This window comes from Peromyscus leucopus, chromosome 2 (genome assembly GCF_004664715.2).
Source record: "Peromyscus leucopus breed LL Stock chromosome 2, UCI_PerLeu_2.1, whole genome shotgun sequence".
NCBI classification, from domain to species: Eukaryota; Metazoa; Chordata; class Mammalia; order Rodentia; family Cricetidae; genus Peromyscus; species Peromyscus leucopus.
In genome coordinates, this window is record NC_051064.1 from 76297534 (window position 1) to 76313601 (window position 16068).

Here is a 16068-nt window from a genome sequence, read left to right on the forward strand (position 1 = left end):
GCAAATTCTTGTACTCCATTGTACCCTCTACACACACATATGCATCTGCACCTCCCCACAAGCAAGCATACAGAAACACATATGCAGGTGACAAAGAACATAGATGTTAATGCAAATATGTCTGTGTATGAATAAGATACAGAAAGATGAGTATCAAATTTAAAATTTAGATGATCACAAAAGTTTTTAAGGGAGAGAGAATTATAGTCAGATTTCAATAACTGTATCAATATATATGATTAATAATAATAATAATTATATCCTATATAAGATGTTACAATATGGAAACTAAGTAACTAAATGTGTGAATTAAAGTAATTTAATTACAAAGATTCTTCCAGGTATCCAAGTCTTTAGAATAATAAGATCATTCATTTCAATGGATCAACACATTAATTAATGACAGATTTAAAAATCTTTCTACTCAACTAACCTCAACATGCAAGTCTTTTCTCTTCTCTGAACTAGAGAATTGGCTCTGGTTAGTCTTGAATGCTCTTGAAGGAGACTCACTTATGGTTCACAGTATGCACATGGAGTCTAACAACTGTTTATAATTCCAGTTCCAGAGGATCTAATGCCCTTCCTGCATACATTGCATGCACATGGGTACAGATATACATGCAATCAAAACACCCATACATATATAATACAAAAATAAAATTAAATCTCCCCTAGAAAATTCCCCTCATGGACTAGGTATAATGATACATGTCTGCAATCCCTATACACTGTCACATGAAGAGAAAAATGCATCTCAATGCTAGCCATGGATAGATAATGAGGCAGAATATTAAAAATAATTTCCCTTACAGAGAAGTTTTGTCTGCAATTGTTTAAGAAGTAGTTATAACTCAAAATACTGCAAAGCAAGAAGAGACATTAACTAATTAAATAACTTTTTTGTTTTGGTGAGTTTTTAATTGTTTTGTTTGTTTGGTTGAGACATGGTTTTACCTTGTAACTCATGCTGGCATCAAACCCTAAGTCCTACTGTTTTAATCACCATCATATTGAAATTGTAGCTATGTATCTCAGACCAACTCTAATGTGTTTCTTTTGGAAAGAAACGACACATTTTTTCAAGAAGCCTCTCTAACAGTTCTTCTCAAATGGATTGAACCAAGAGAATGTTCTTAATCTCCATCAAAGAGATTAAGACTATTGTACTAAATAAACTTTATCATGATTCCTTTCTGATTATGTGACTAAGAATAGCAGTTTCTGGAACACAAAATGATGGTATTTTCAGTGTAGTGGTTCCTGTGGAAGTTGGCAATTGATCTACCTCAAGATCCAGCAACACCATTCTTGTACACATACCCAAAGAGCTCTTCATCCTAATAGAGAGACAATTGGTCAGCCATGTTCATTGCTGCTCTATTCATAATAGCCAGAAATTAGAAACAATCAAGATTTCCATCAGTGGATGAATGAATTTTTTAAAAGGTGGTACATTTACACAGGAGGATATTACTCAGCAGTTAAAAAAAATGAAATCACAAGAGTTGCAGTTAAATAGATAGAATGAAGGGGGAAAATCACCTCAGATTTTCCTGCGTGAGGTTACCCAGACTCAGAAAGACAAATATGGTATGTGTTTCCTTATTTGTGAATGTTATGTGTTAAGTCTTTGACAAGCAGGCTCCCAAGTCATATAAACACATAAGTTAGACAGTGAGTAATGGAATGCAGGGAAGGATGGTTCTCCCTAGGAAGGAAGAAATATAAAGATAGTCATAGATGAACTGGGGCAGGGGGAGGTTACTGGAATGGGCAGATCAAATGTAGGGGGAAGTTAGAAGAGGGCAAATGAGAAGATATGGGGAAGAGCTAAAACTAGGGGCCATTTGGGGGGTTATTGAAAACCTAATACAGTCCTAAAATACATACATACAGGAAGGGGGTTCTAAATGAAATCACCAAATAACAGGGTAGACAGAGCCCCAAGTGAACATTTCTTATCACCAAATGAAATTTTCAGTATTGGGAATGGGTTATTTCTAATTGAGTTTCATTGGAACTTCCATCCCTACAAAACCCAGGCTATTGCCAAGGGTAATGGTTACTTTCCATAAACTGACAACTGACTGAAAATGGAGAAATTAACCTGGTGTCTGTCTAGAGCTTTCACTCTTACAGACTAGCATTCACGGTACCAGAGTGTACTCTGCATACTACTAAAGGAAAAAGGCATGTACCAATCCAGAGTAAACAAAAAACAAACAAACAAAACCTTTCGATCTACAGTAGTGACCTACCTGCAAGATGTTCTGGTACAATAGTAACCAAAGCTTGTGAGTGTAACCAATCAATATCTGATTTGATTTAAGGCCCACTCGAGGAGATGGAGCCCACTCCCATATATGCTTGAGTGGCCCAGAACCTGAGACTAGATATGCCAAGGACTTAGAAAAAAACCAAATACTACTTTCTGCTAAAGGAACACAGCACTAAAATAACTTCTAACTACATTCTGCTATACTCATAGATCAGTGTCTCACTCACCTATGATCAGAGAAGCTTACTCTTGCAGCAAATGGAAGCAAAGACAGAGACCTACAGGTAGGCAGACATTTCTTTACCACCAACCAGTACATGAATAACTACACAGAGTCTTAATATTAATTTTAAATATTTGGTCAATAGCTCAGACTTGTTTCTAACTAACTCTTACATTTAAATAAACCGATACTTTTATCTATGCTTTGCCAAATGGCTTAGTACATTTTCTTAGTACAGGATGACCTTCTGGCTTCTCTCTGTCTCTGCTGGCAACACCTCTAACTCTGCCCTTCTACATCTCAATATCCTTGGTTTGATTGACCCACCTATACTTCCTGCCTGGCTACTGGCCAGTCAACTTTTTACTAAACCAATTCCAGTGACAAATATTTACAGTATACAAAAGGATTATTCTATAGCACCTATAGCCAAACAATATTCAGAGAGTAAGTAAGACATTGGAACCCATCCCTGAGAGTAAGATACCTTAGAAAATTTCAGCCATAAATTGGATGTTCCCATCAAATCCCTTCCCTCTGGGTTAAGGGAACTCTACAGAAGAGGAAGCAGAAAGAGTGTAGCAGCCAGAAGGGATAGAGGATAGCAAGAAAACAAGTTCTTTTAAACATAGCAGGACCGAAACATATATAAACTTACAGAGATTGTGGCAGCCAGCACAGATCCTGCAAGGGTCTGCACCAGATGTGATTCTAGAGCTGAAAGGAGTGGACACATGCCACCATCCCTAAACCCCAAACCATCTCCAATTGATAAGCACTTGCAAATGAAATATTCACTTTTTCCAGCAGAGTCTTGTTGGGTATACAAACTAATTTTAAGAGCATGCCCTATGTTTGGCAATAGATGGCCAACACAAAATAAACTCAGGGTACTTTTGGAGGCTCTTTGGTCTCATAATGCTTTGTAATTGTGTGTGTGTGTGTAGGGGGTGCATGTGTTTTTCTTTTCCTTACAGGTTCTTTGTGTATATTTCATGGTTTCCACTTTTCTGTTTTTATGGTGTGTCTCTGCATCTATATGTGATTCTTGAACTTTTTTTGTCACTTTTCCTTCTGTTTGATTGTTAGTTCTCTTCTGATTCATCATTTTATTTTATTTTATTTTTATTATTCCTTAAATGCACTGTATTCTAATGAGGGAAAAAAAGGATATAGATCCTGATTGGAAGTGTGGGTGCTGGGAGGAGTGGGGGAGGAAAAACTGCAATCAGTATATATTGTACAAAAAATAGATCTTAAATTAAAAAAATAGAGAAAGAAAAATGTTAAAGTAGATATGACTTTTAAATATAACCCCTACTCCTGCTATTACAGAATAGGATTCAGTAAAAAATTAGAGTGAGTTAAGGGATCACATTGGGAACAGTGCTTGGGGAAGCACAGGTATTAAGGATTTATCAGTTCGTAGTATTACATATTGTCTCATTTTGCTAGAATATGAAGTGTGTGTTACGAGTAGACTACCATATGAAGTGGCATGGATAACAGGAATCAAAGACTCTAGGCTGATTGCAGTGTATTGATGATAAGAAAATAATTTGCAATGAGGTATAAACCTTTGTCAAATAAAAGACCAGATTTGGGATATAGCTTCATGGAAAAGCACCTGCCTAGCATACACCAAGACACTGATTTGAGTTCTAGCACCAAAAGAAAAGAGGGGAGGGTGGATGGGAATAAAATTAAAAGGAAAGTAAAACAGAGAAAGCAAGTGCCTAGTGTGCAATTTTAAAATAATTTATTTGCTAGAATCTGATTCCAAAATCCAAGCACTAAAGCAATTACAACCTTTTCTAGTAAATTAGTAATTTGACAAATCCTATCAGAAACACACACACACACACACACACACACACACACACACACACACACACACACTCTGTTAAAAACAATGAGCAAGTTCCCTAAATTTGGTGAATATGAAATCATCACACAAAAATCAGTATCTTTCCATGTACTAACAACATTGAAACAGAAAAGAAAATGAACAAAATAATCCTATTTGAATCAGCATCAGAAAGAGCAATGACTTAACAATAAGTCAGCCTGAGAAATGAATAGACTACATTGCAAGGTATAAAACATTTCTAACTTAAAGAAATCTATAAATGAATGCTAATGGTTTGATAATAGTAGTGCTTAGATTTGTTGAATACTCAGAGATATTAATTTGGCCAAATTGATCGTATATGTGACAAAATTCCTGGTAGAACCCATTTAAAGCAGGAAAGATTTGTTTTGGTTCATAGTGTCTTGTGATCTCAGCCCATCGTGGCATACAAGGTAAGCTGTTAGGAGCTACTCGGTGCTGCATAGCCTCGACGGGCAGAATTTGCAGCAGTGGCCTCTCATGTTGTAATAAGCCATGAAACAGAGATCCCAGGGAAGAACAAGAAACCAACTACTTTCAACACCCTAACCTGAGTGATTTTTATCTACCAGCTAGGTCACATGTATAAAAATTTTTGCAATCTTTCAAAATAGCACTACCAATGTGAACCAAGGGCCCAAACCCCGATTCTGATAAGAACATTGGAAATTCAAACATAAACCAAACCTAAAGTTTCAGTAAAATGCCTGTCAAAATCACAAAGATGTTCTTTGCAAAAATGGAAAAACCTCTCCAAGTTAGCAAGCTCATTGGATCATGAGTGATGGAAATTATCTTTAATGGAACAGTTTGGAGAATTCACAAATTTTTAATTCAAAACATATCAGAAAATAATAGTAATCAAGAATTAGGTGTGTTTTTTTTCATTGTAACTAAGTTGAATCACTACACAGCAGAAATGGACAGTCTCTTCAACAAATGCCAATGACAAGCTATATAAATTCACAAATTGTACTTTATATCACATCATGTCTAAACATTAACTCAAAGTGAATTCAAACTACAAATGTAAAATAGAAAGGGTCTTAGAATAAAAGAGGGGCAATCTTTAACACACCGTATTTGGGAAATGATTTATAAAATATAATACTGTAAACATAGTCTAACATGCTCATGCTAAACAAAAGTCTGTACATCATAAAAATTTACAAATGTATTTAAAAGTTATCTTAGAGAAGAGTAGAAACTACTTATATATTTAATAGACAATGTGTTGAATATATAAAATCTATTAATGAACAAAAAGCAAATAATAGCAGATGCTTTTAGCAAACTTTTATGCATAGAAAAAATAGGATTGGGAGATAAGGAGATGGAACAGGTGGTATTAGTGTTTATGATGCCATCATGAGAGTCAGAGTTTGAATTCCCTGAACTCTTATAAGTTATAGCATATGTCTATAATTTCAGTACTCCTGGAGGAAGATGTGAAGCAGAGACAGGAGAAGCTTAAAAGCTAATAGGCTAGCTGGCTCACAAAGCAATAAACAGCAGACAGTCTCTCCCAAACAAGGTGAAAGCAGGAACTGATGACTGGAATTGTCTCAGACCTTCAATTGTGTACTGTGACATATGCATGACCACAGACAGACAGGCATGCATACACATACCATGCAGAAGAATACATAAACACACAAAATACACACTCCCATATGTTTTTTGAAAAGAAGCTATATAAATAGCCAATAAGCACAAGGTAATGTACTGAATATTACAAATCATTAAGAAAATGCAAATTGAGATAAAAGAAGCTAGTGGAGTGGAGGTTAAAGATATAGTAGAGAGAGAAGAGTAGTCAGCATGTATTGTGTACATGTGTGGGATTATTCAAAACAAGTTTAATAAAGGGGGTGAAAAAGTTAGCACCTTTAAATCTCAAGATGGCTATTATGGAAAAAATAGTGTTAGCGAGGATGCAGATGAATTGAAACAATTATCTTTTTTTCAGGGAATTTAAAGTGGTTCCACCATTATAGAAAACAGTAAAAAAGTATCTAAACATTTAAAATATAACTAGAATATGGTCTTAATACTGATATCTCTGCATGTATGTTAATGAATTCTGAGCAATATTTTAAAGAGACATTTGTGAATCCAAGCTCATTCTAACATTATTCACTTTAACCAATGGGGAAGAGAAAAATAAATATCAAGTAAGAGTTGAATGGAGATAGAAAATGTGGTATATTGTAGCTGAAGTTTTCCTGGTCCTACCTGGCCCATGGTTAGGACAAATCTCTCCCACTTGAGTCCCCCAAGTAAACACACAGAGACTTATATTACTGAAACTGTTTGGCCTAATGGTTTAGACTTCTTGCCATCTAGTTCTTCTATCTTAAATTAACCCATTTATGTTAATCTGTATCTTGTCAGGTGGCTCATGGCTTACTGGTACTTTACATTCCGCTCCTCATTGTGGCAGCTGGCAGTGTCTCTCTGTCCAAGCCTTCCACTTCCCAGACTTCTCCTCTCTCTTTGTCCTGTCTATACTTCCTGCCTGGATACTGGCCAATCAATGTTTTATTTATCAATCAGTCATCCACAGGACTTCCCCCTTTTCTTTATTGTTCAAAAAGGAAAGTTTTAACTTTAACATAGTAAAATTACATATAATAAAACAATTATCAAGCAAGAATTACAGTTACAATATATAGTCTACTTATAATATCTAGTCTATTTGTATTTGGCAAAATTAAAGAAGATATCCTATCAATCCTATATTTGTGAGTCTAAGGTTTCATATCTAACTTATCTATTATCATAACTAAGGAATTTATAACTTTCTAGACTTCAACTACATCAAAGACCTCAGAAGGATATACTATTACCTGAGGAATGGGAGAAAGAACTCAAGCAACTTCTGGGAGTCTTGAGAGAGTAGACAGAGACAGCTGTCAGCCTGGACAGTCATCCAAAGTTCCAATGTAAATTTGGGGCATCTGTCTTCACCCCATAGGCCTAGAGTCTCTCAGTCACTTCTCTCTGTGTCCTGTAGAATGTCTGGCCATTTCCCCTGCAAAGCAGAAATCTGAAGGACCATTTTGCCAAGCAAAGTTCAGGGGTCACCTTCCTATGGGTCCTGCATGTCTAGTTGATCAAGCAGTCCAGGCAAGAACAATTTCTTGCCCAAATGGCTGCTTTTGCCAAGAAGAAGATAAACTCCATATAGAGTGTCTTCGATGCCCATTCTCTTCTCTGAAGTAAATTATTGCTGCCAGGAGCACACATGTCTCACTGTCCAGAAAGGCTAAATTTTTAAAACATTTTAAATGCCATATTCTGTATGTCTTTGAAATGTTTGAAGATTACCAATCTAATTGAATTATATTTATGTATACCTAGAAAACTTAACTAACATGACTACAAGTGTGATTATCATAGATGACTAATTATTAATCTATGCCTTAATTATCAATTACAATTTAAATTAGTTACATAAACATAATGTCTCAAACAAGAGTATATATATATATACAGTATAACAAAATTAAGATTAAACTTGTATCAATAAACTAAAATCCATAGCAATGTAAAACATTTCTAATCTACCCTTTCATCATATCATATCTAAACTATACCTTTTTTATTTGTTCTAGCAAAGGCTAAATCCACCAGGCAATGTAATGTGCAGCTTGCAGATACCACATTCCCACCATACTGCTGGTCAAACATGCATGCCAGGAACCCGCCATAGCAGTTCAAACTTGCAGGCAGTTGCTAACTTGAGAGAGACAACTAGGAAGCTGTTTTTAGCTCTGTTTTAGAATCTTCTTTTTTCATATTTTAGGTGTAAACTCTTGCCAATCCATTGGGCACCATTTGTAGCTGAAGTTTCCCTGGTCCTACCTGTCCCAGGGTCAGGACCAATCCTTCCCACTCATGTCCCCCAAGTAAACACATAGAGACTTATATTACTTAAACTGTTTGGCCTAATGGCTCAGGGGTCTTGCTATCTAGTTCTTCTATCTTAAATTAACCCATTTTAATTAATCTATATCTTACCACATGGCTCGTCTCTTAACAGTACTTTACATCCTACTCCTCATTGCAGCGGCTGGCAGCATCTCTCTGCCTCAGCCTTCCACTTCCCAGACTTTTCTCTCTTTGCCCTGCCTATACTTCCTGCCTGGTTACTGGCCATTCAGTGTTTTATTTATCTATCAATCAATCATCCACAGCATTATATACATGCAATGAAGTATTATGTAGCTTTTAAAAGGAAGAGAAGAATACCATGTGCTGAAGCATAGGTGAACCATGAATAGTTGATGATAAGTAAGCTAGTCATAACAACAGCGAATGCTATGCAATTTTATTCATAAGAAGTATCTAAAGTAATCAACATAGAAATGGAAAGTCAAAAGATGTTTTCCAGAGACTGTAAAATTGTAGTGGACAGGATAGTATTTAATGTATACAGGGTTTATATTTTCAAAATGAAAAAAAATTAGAGATCCATTCAAAAACGATGTGACTATACTTAGTATTAGTAAAACATACATAAATTGGCTGAAGCATTAATTTTAATATTACATTTTTGCCTAATAAATATTACAAAGAAAACATCATTATAATTTTACTTTATAAAATCTCAAGTCCAAATGAATATAAAAGTTTTCCAACATTTAAAATGGTATTATAACCATTAAATCACTAAGTCATAAACATTCATCTTTTTTCTTCCCAAAATAAACTTTATAGAATTTAGTGCCTCCCTTAGATTTTCTGATAAGTTATTTAAATAATGGACCAGCCATTCATAAGCCATGGATGTATTATTATCTGAAAAAGGAGTATCTGTACATACTTAAGCTATCAAATATGAAGTGAGATTATTTTAGTCTGAGATCAATGACAAAGGACAGGTAAAATCTTATTTAAAACATGAAGATTTAGGAAAGTGGTCAATGAGTTGATGGACACAGAAATAAGGATTTGCCTTCAAAAAGGGGAAGGCAACATTTCCCAGGAGTCAGAAAATTTTTTTAATGAGGCATGAAACATTTCCTTTGTGGCCAAAGAGATAATAAGGCTGTGGAGAACTAACTTTCAGACTTCTGGTCCCCATTACTTTGAGACTATAAATCTCTGTGAATATGTAAAGCCATGGAGTTTATGATTATCCTGGAAACTGATAATACTGGCTATACAATCAAAAGGGTGTGGGAAAGGCATATATTCCCAGAAAGTCACCATCATAATGCTACAAAATGGCATATCTAATGGCACTTTCTTAATGGTTCAGTGTTGACAAATATTTTAGTATACTATTTTTCTATTTATTGAGGTTTATGCTTATTGACCCCAGTAGTGAACATGAGCTAAGCATGCATAGCTAAAGTATCTCCCATTACCACATTCAATGAGGCATCAGAAAGATGCACAATCAGAAGTCAGAAGAGGGTGGAGTTCACAGAGATGTAAACAGGTTAATGAAAAGGCTGTTTGGAACTGCACAAAGTTACTGTTTTGGGTTAGAAAAATATATTTAGAAGAGTTTGGATTATGTACTAAAGATTATGGTCCTCGTCTCTTAATTTCCAGGTATTCATGAAAAACCTTTATCTGATACTTATACATCCATGTTCATTGCTACTCTATTCACAATCACTATGAAATATAATCTGTCCAGATGCACCTCAGCTAACTAATGTGTGATAATCACAGTGTGGTATATATACTCAATGGAATTATATTCAACAGTAAAAAATTAAATTTGTTGTCAAAGAATGAAATAGGAAAAAAATTACTATGGGAAAAGACAGATTTAGAAAGACAAACATCATGTGTTATGTCTCATATTTGTATCTAAGAGTTGAATATTTGGATTTATGTGTTTAACTTGGAGTAATTATCAAAGCCAGAAAACTAAAAAAAAAAAGCCATGGGGGAGAATGCTTTTAGGAAGAACTGAAAGTAGAACATACGTAAAATAGAAGGACAGTTGTCAGATACTGAGAGTGTGTGGTTGATATATTGTGCACCCCAATAAACTTATCTGGGGGTCATAGAACAAAACAGCCACTATATTAAGCACAGAGGTTAGGCAGTGGTAGCACACGCCTTTAATCCCAGCATTCCAGATGCAGAGATCCACTGGGATCTCTGTAAATTCAAGGCCACACTGGAAACAGCCAGACATGGTGACACACACCTTTAATTCCAGCACTTGAGCTTTCATGTCTTGCTTGGGAAGAACACATGCCTTTAATTCCAGGAAGTGATTGTAGGAAGCAGAAAAGTATATAAGGCATGAGAACCAGGAACTAGAGGCCCTTTAAAAGTTTTAGGCTTTTAGCAGTAGTTCAGTTGAAATCCATTTGGGTGAGGACTCAGAAGCTTTCAGTCTGAAGATTCATGGAAACAGGTCCAATGAGGATTTGTCGAGGTGAGGTTAGCTGTGGCTTGTGCTTCTCTGATCTTTCAGAATTTACACCAACAGCTGGCACTGTTTTTTATTTAATAAAACCTTTTAAGATTCATATTACAAGAGTAGAAAGTTTTAAGTAGTGATGAGAGTGGGGAAATGAGGAGGAGAAGGGTTTATAAAACTAAATAAATGTGAAAGTCATATGGAAATATACAACCTTGTAACCTAATTTAAAAATGGAATTTTATTTTTTATTTTTAAATACATATTTTTATTTTATATTTAATTTTACATATCAGCCACAGATTCCCCTGTTCTCTCTCCTTCCACCCCACAACCTTCTACCTCCTCCAAGGCAAGGTCTCGCATAGGGAGTCAGCCCAGCCTGGTAGATTAAGTTGAGGCAGGTCCAGTCCCCTGCTCCCTGCACCAAGACTGAGCAAAGTGTCCCAGCATAGGCCCTAGGTTCCAAAAAGCCAGCTCATGCACCAACGGCAAGTCCCAGTCCCACTGTCTGGGGGCCTCCTAAACAGTTCAAGCTCATCAACTGTTTCACTTATCCAGAGGGCCTGGTCCAGTTGGGGGCTCCTCAACTAATAGTTCATAGTTCATGTGTTTCGACTAGTTTGACTATTTGTCTCTTTGCTTTTTCCAATTATGGTCTCGATATTTCTTGCTCATATCATCCATCCTCTCTCTTATCGATTGGACTCCTGGAGCTCCACCTGGGGTTTGGCCGTGGATCTTTGTATCTGCTTCCACCAGTCACTAGATGAGAGTTCTATCATGTCAGTTAGGGTGTTCGGCCATTTGATTACCAGAGTAGGTCAGTTCAGGCACTCTTTTGACCATTGCCAGTAGTCTACAGTGGAGGTATCTTTGTGGATTTCTGGGGACCTCTCTAACACTCTGCTTCTTCCTATTCCCATGGGGTCTTCATTTATCATGGTGTCTCAAGGAAAAATGTAATTTTAAAATTAAAAAGTTACAATAGTGATACCCTACGTGACTAGAGAATAATATTTGTAGGGAAAGGAGGCTGGCTAAAGAAACCAACCCTGACCCTGGAGCTCAGAACTAGGGAAAGATGGCTCAGATAAGGCCAGTGACAGAACCACAGTTTGAATCAAATCAGAGCCATCTCTGCCCCTAACCCACAAAACTGGCCAATCCCTGGACAGAAAAAAAAAAAAAAAAAAAAAAAAAAAAAACAACTACCAATCACTGGTTGACTCCACCCCCAAGACATCTTATATAAACTGCCCTGCCTGTTCAGTTGTGGGCTGTTCTCTCCACCCTGGCAGAGGCTGCTACTCTCCTGGCCTCCTCCTTTCCAAATAAATCTCTTTCTCAAAAGAGTTTTGGGTGTGAAGATCTTCATTCAGTGGTGTAGAGAAGATCCTTGCTGAGATATCCCTCAGTGGACAGAGCAAGAGAGAGCTGAAAAAGTAACACTTTTCTCTGGAGCCAGAGAAGATTGCTCCATTTCTGCATGGGTTTCCCTTTTTGCAGAATGAAGCAAAAGAAGCAATATCTTAGGCTAGAGAAGCTGAGTTCTTAAGTGGGGACTGAGCAAAGCTCAGCTGTAGTGGCTCTCTAGGAGAGGACAAGGATTGCTATATCCTATGGGGAAACCATCCCCCATCACACCAGGTATAGCCTGAATCTCCCAAATAGTCAGGATACCCTTCCCTGTTGTAGCAGTTCCAGGCCCAAATCTCCCAAGCAGTCAGAAAAACTTCCCTTCCAGGGCTTAGCTATCCTGAGCAGCTTGAAGTATCCAGGATACCACACCCTCCAGGGCTGTGCTGTCTCTTTTGCAGTTCCAGCTGTCAGAGCTGTCATAAGCAGCTCAAGGTGTTGCCTGACTCACTCCCCAAGTAGTCAGGATACCTGTCACCAGAGTTGCAAAACTCACATTTTGGTGCCAAAACCTGGGACCAAACCCACAGAGTTGCAACAAATTTACTTACATTGTTGGTTATGAAACCCAGGATAGACTCCCTTGGTCTCTGTCTTCTCTGTTTGTGGTCTGAGCCACACTAGGACTGTATCCCTTATCTCCAGTCTCATCTGCAACAGACTAAACTTCCGACTCACAGATTGCTCAGCATTCCATCCAACATTGTCAATTATCTGAGTTCCACTTTTGGTCAGTGTAAACGTTTCCCTGGGTCTGAGGAAGTAACCATTGAGTGTCAGGCACTCCCTAATACTCTTGGGAGTGGAGGTACCCCCAGCCACAGTCTTTTAGGCTAGAGATGGCCCTCTTCACCTGACCACACCCCCGCTTAGAGCTTCAATCAGGCAGTTTTAAGCATCCCTTTCTGTGCTTTCTCATCTTCTCACAAAAGGAACCACAAAAGTCTCCCCTTTTCAGCTCTTTCCTCTGGATGAGTCATTGCCCCTAGAGCTCTCACCTTGTCGCTTCTACAGAAACCCTGGTACCAGGCACCAAAGTCTCTCCATTGGCTTAGCCAGGCTAAGCTGGATCCCCGTTGAGTTGGGTGATGACCCTCTGAACAGCTTGGCCCCTTGTTCAGTCGTCCCTGAGTCCAGGAGATGCCAATGACTACAGGCTGCAGTGACTATTTCCCTCACCTCTCATCCATAATAACTCTGCACTCCATACCCTCCCATATCTCCTTGGGATGCGTCCTAGAAAATCTCAAGCCTTTACAGCTGGCACCTGATTTGAAAGGCCCTAAACTTGTTCATCTGTGCAATAAAGTTTGGCCTCATTCTCTTTATATAATCAATCTAAATGGCCACATAATGGCACACTAGATCCAAATATTATGAAGGACCTTAACAACTATTGTGAGAGATTGGGGAAATGGAAAGAGACCCTATATGGTAAAGCCTTCTCTTACCTTTGCTCCAAGCCTCCCCTCTGTGCCTCCAATTCTCCCACCTAGCTCTTGTTAGCTATGAGATCAGAACAGGATGATTCAATTTCTTTTGTTCCAGCTAATGAGCCTCCCCCTTATAGATCAAAGCCAAAGCCCACAGCTTCCTCTCTTCCAGTCCCTTCAGTTTCCCTTTCTCCCTCCTCAGAAACAGGTCATTCACCAGGTCAACTCTCCCTGGCACCCACTTTCAACTCAATGACAGCCCCAAGTCCTCCTGCTACTCACTCCTTTGCAAAAGGTTGCTGAGGTGGATGGTTTAGTTAGGGTAAATGTCCCCTTCTCACTATCTGAGCTCTCCCAAATAGAAAAAAGGTTAGGATTCTATACTGCCAATCCTTCCACTTTTATTAAAAAATTCCAGTACATTACTCAATGCTATGACCTTACCTTTCATGATGTTTATATGATCCTTATCAACAGTCTCCTCCCAGAATAGCATAGGTGAGTCTGGGATCAGGTTGAGGACCATGCAGATGAACTGCATCAAATGGATAATACCTACCCAGTGGGGGCGAGGGCAGTCCCAGACTAGGGGCCTAAATAGGATTACAATACCCCAGGAGACACCGTAGCTAGGAATAGATTTGTAACTTGCCTCCTTTCTGATCTTCACAGAGCTGCCCTTAAGGCAGTAATTATAAAAAAAAAAAAAAGTCCACGATGTCATCCAGGAAAAAAAAATCAAAATTAATCTCAATTTCTCAAGCACTTTACAAAGGCCTTCTCGCAATGTACCAACCTGGATCCTGAGACCCCAGGCAGAAAGCATCTCCTTATGAAGCCAACATTTGGGTCACCCATTACAGTATTTCTCCTCACCATCTGTCACACCTTTTAACATAAAAAGGCCTTCAAACATTACCTCCTCAAGTTCTCTCCCTTCAGGTGGCATTGGTAGAGGACACAACACGGACTTTCAACCATATCCACATCTTAACATGTCAGATCTTCTCTTCCAACCGGTCCTGGCATACGCTCCATCACACTCACGCATCAAAATCCTAGGAGAGTTATTACCTTATTTTATACATATATAGGAAGGAGCACTACATCAGGCCACTTACACATGGTATACAGATGGCAGCTCTTTCCTAGATAAAGGAGTACATAAAGTAGGATATGCAATCATCTCAGACACCATAGTGGTCAAAACACAAGTTCTTCCAGCCTATAGCACAAATCAGCAGGCTGAATTGATAGTTCTAACCTGTCTTGACAATTACACAGACAATTCCCAAAACTATATACAGACTCCCAGCCTACCTCTGGTCTCAGAATAATGAGACCTCATCAACCTTTCAAGGTTCATGCCCCACCCTATCAGGTCATTCCCTGCTTCTTCTCCTTCTACTTCTTCGCATTCACTGAAATTACTATCAAACTCTATATTTGGAGATTTAAGGTTCAGGAGATATATGCCCAGCAGTTCAACCAGACCACTCATGTGGAAGGGTCTGGAGACTGCTGGAAACATAATACATATGCAGGAAAACACTCTGCCTATTATAAAGAATGGGGAATCTTTTACATTCTGATTAAGGACCCATGGCACTCCAACTAGAAAATGGGAATCATTGGGAAGCTTTACACAAATAAGGCATCTATCAAACTTACCCACCAGATATGCTCAAATATAGAGGGCACACATTCCACCCTCTCCAACCCTAGGAATAGATATAGTAGAAGTTGCCCAAGTTCCTCAAAGGCTCTTACATCCTTAACTTCACCCCTTTTTGATCCCACCTCCTTGTCACACCATCTCTTGATTCAGAACCTAACTACTGCATATCAGCTATTGAATGATGCCCAGACTGACCATTTTGGAAAATGCTGGTTATGTGTCCCCCTAGGGTCAAATGCTCACCCACTATTTGTGGCCTCATCCATTGTCCTATTATATTCTCTTACCTTACCACTTGTTAATGGCTCCAAGCCAAATGTCGTTGCTACCGTTTATCTCTCTAAATTCATCTCTTTAGCATATAGACTGCTTTAACTCCTCAGGAATACACTTTGTGGGTACTCTGGATTCTTCAGACTACAATAATACCATTACCCTTGGTACTATCACCCAGTCTGTATGTCCAAAAATTCACAATGCCTTTATTCTCTGTGGTACTCAAGTTTATCACTGTTTACCTGTTACATGGTCTGGGACTTTTGCCATGGTATTCTGTTTCTTAAAAGTGTTTTCCTAGGGGTGGAACCTGGTAAAGAACCCTTGGCAATTCCCATTGCCCATTCATAACTGCAAGGAATGTTAAATGAGTCATCCAAGTAATACCCTTTCCAGCAGCCCTGGGCATAACTGCAGGTATAGCCACTGGAACAGCAGGACTGACTACTTCTCTAGCTATTTACTATCAGCTT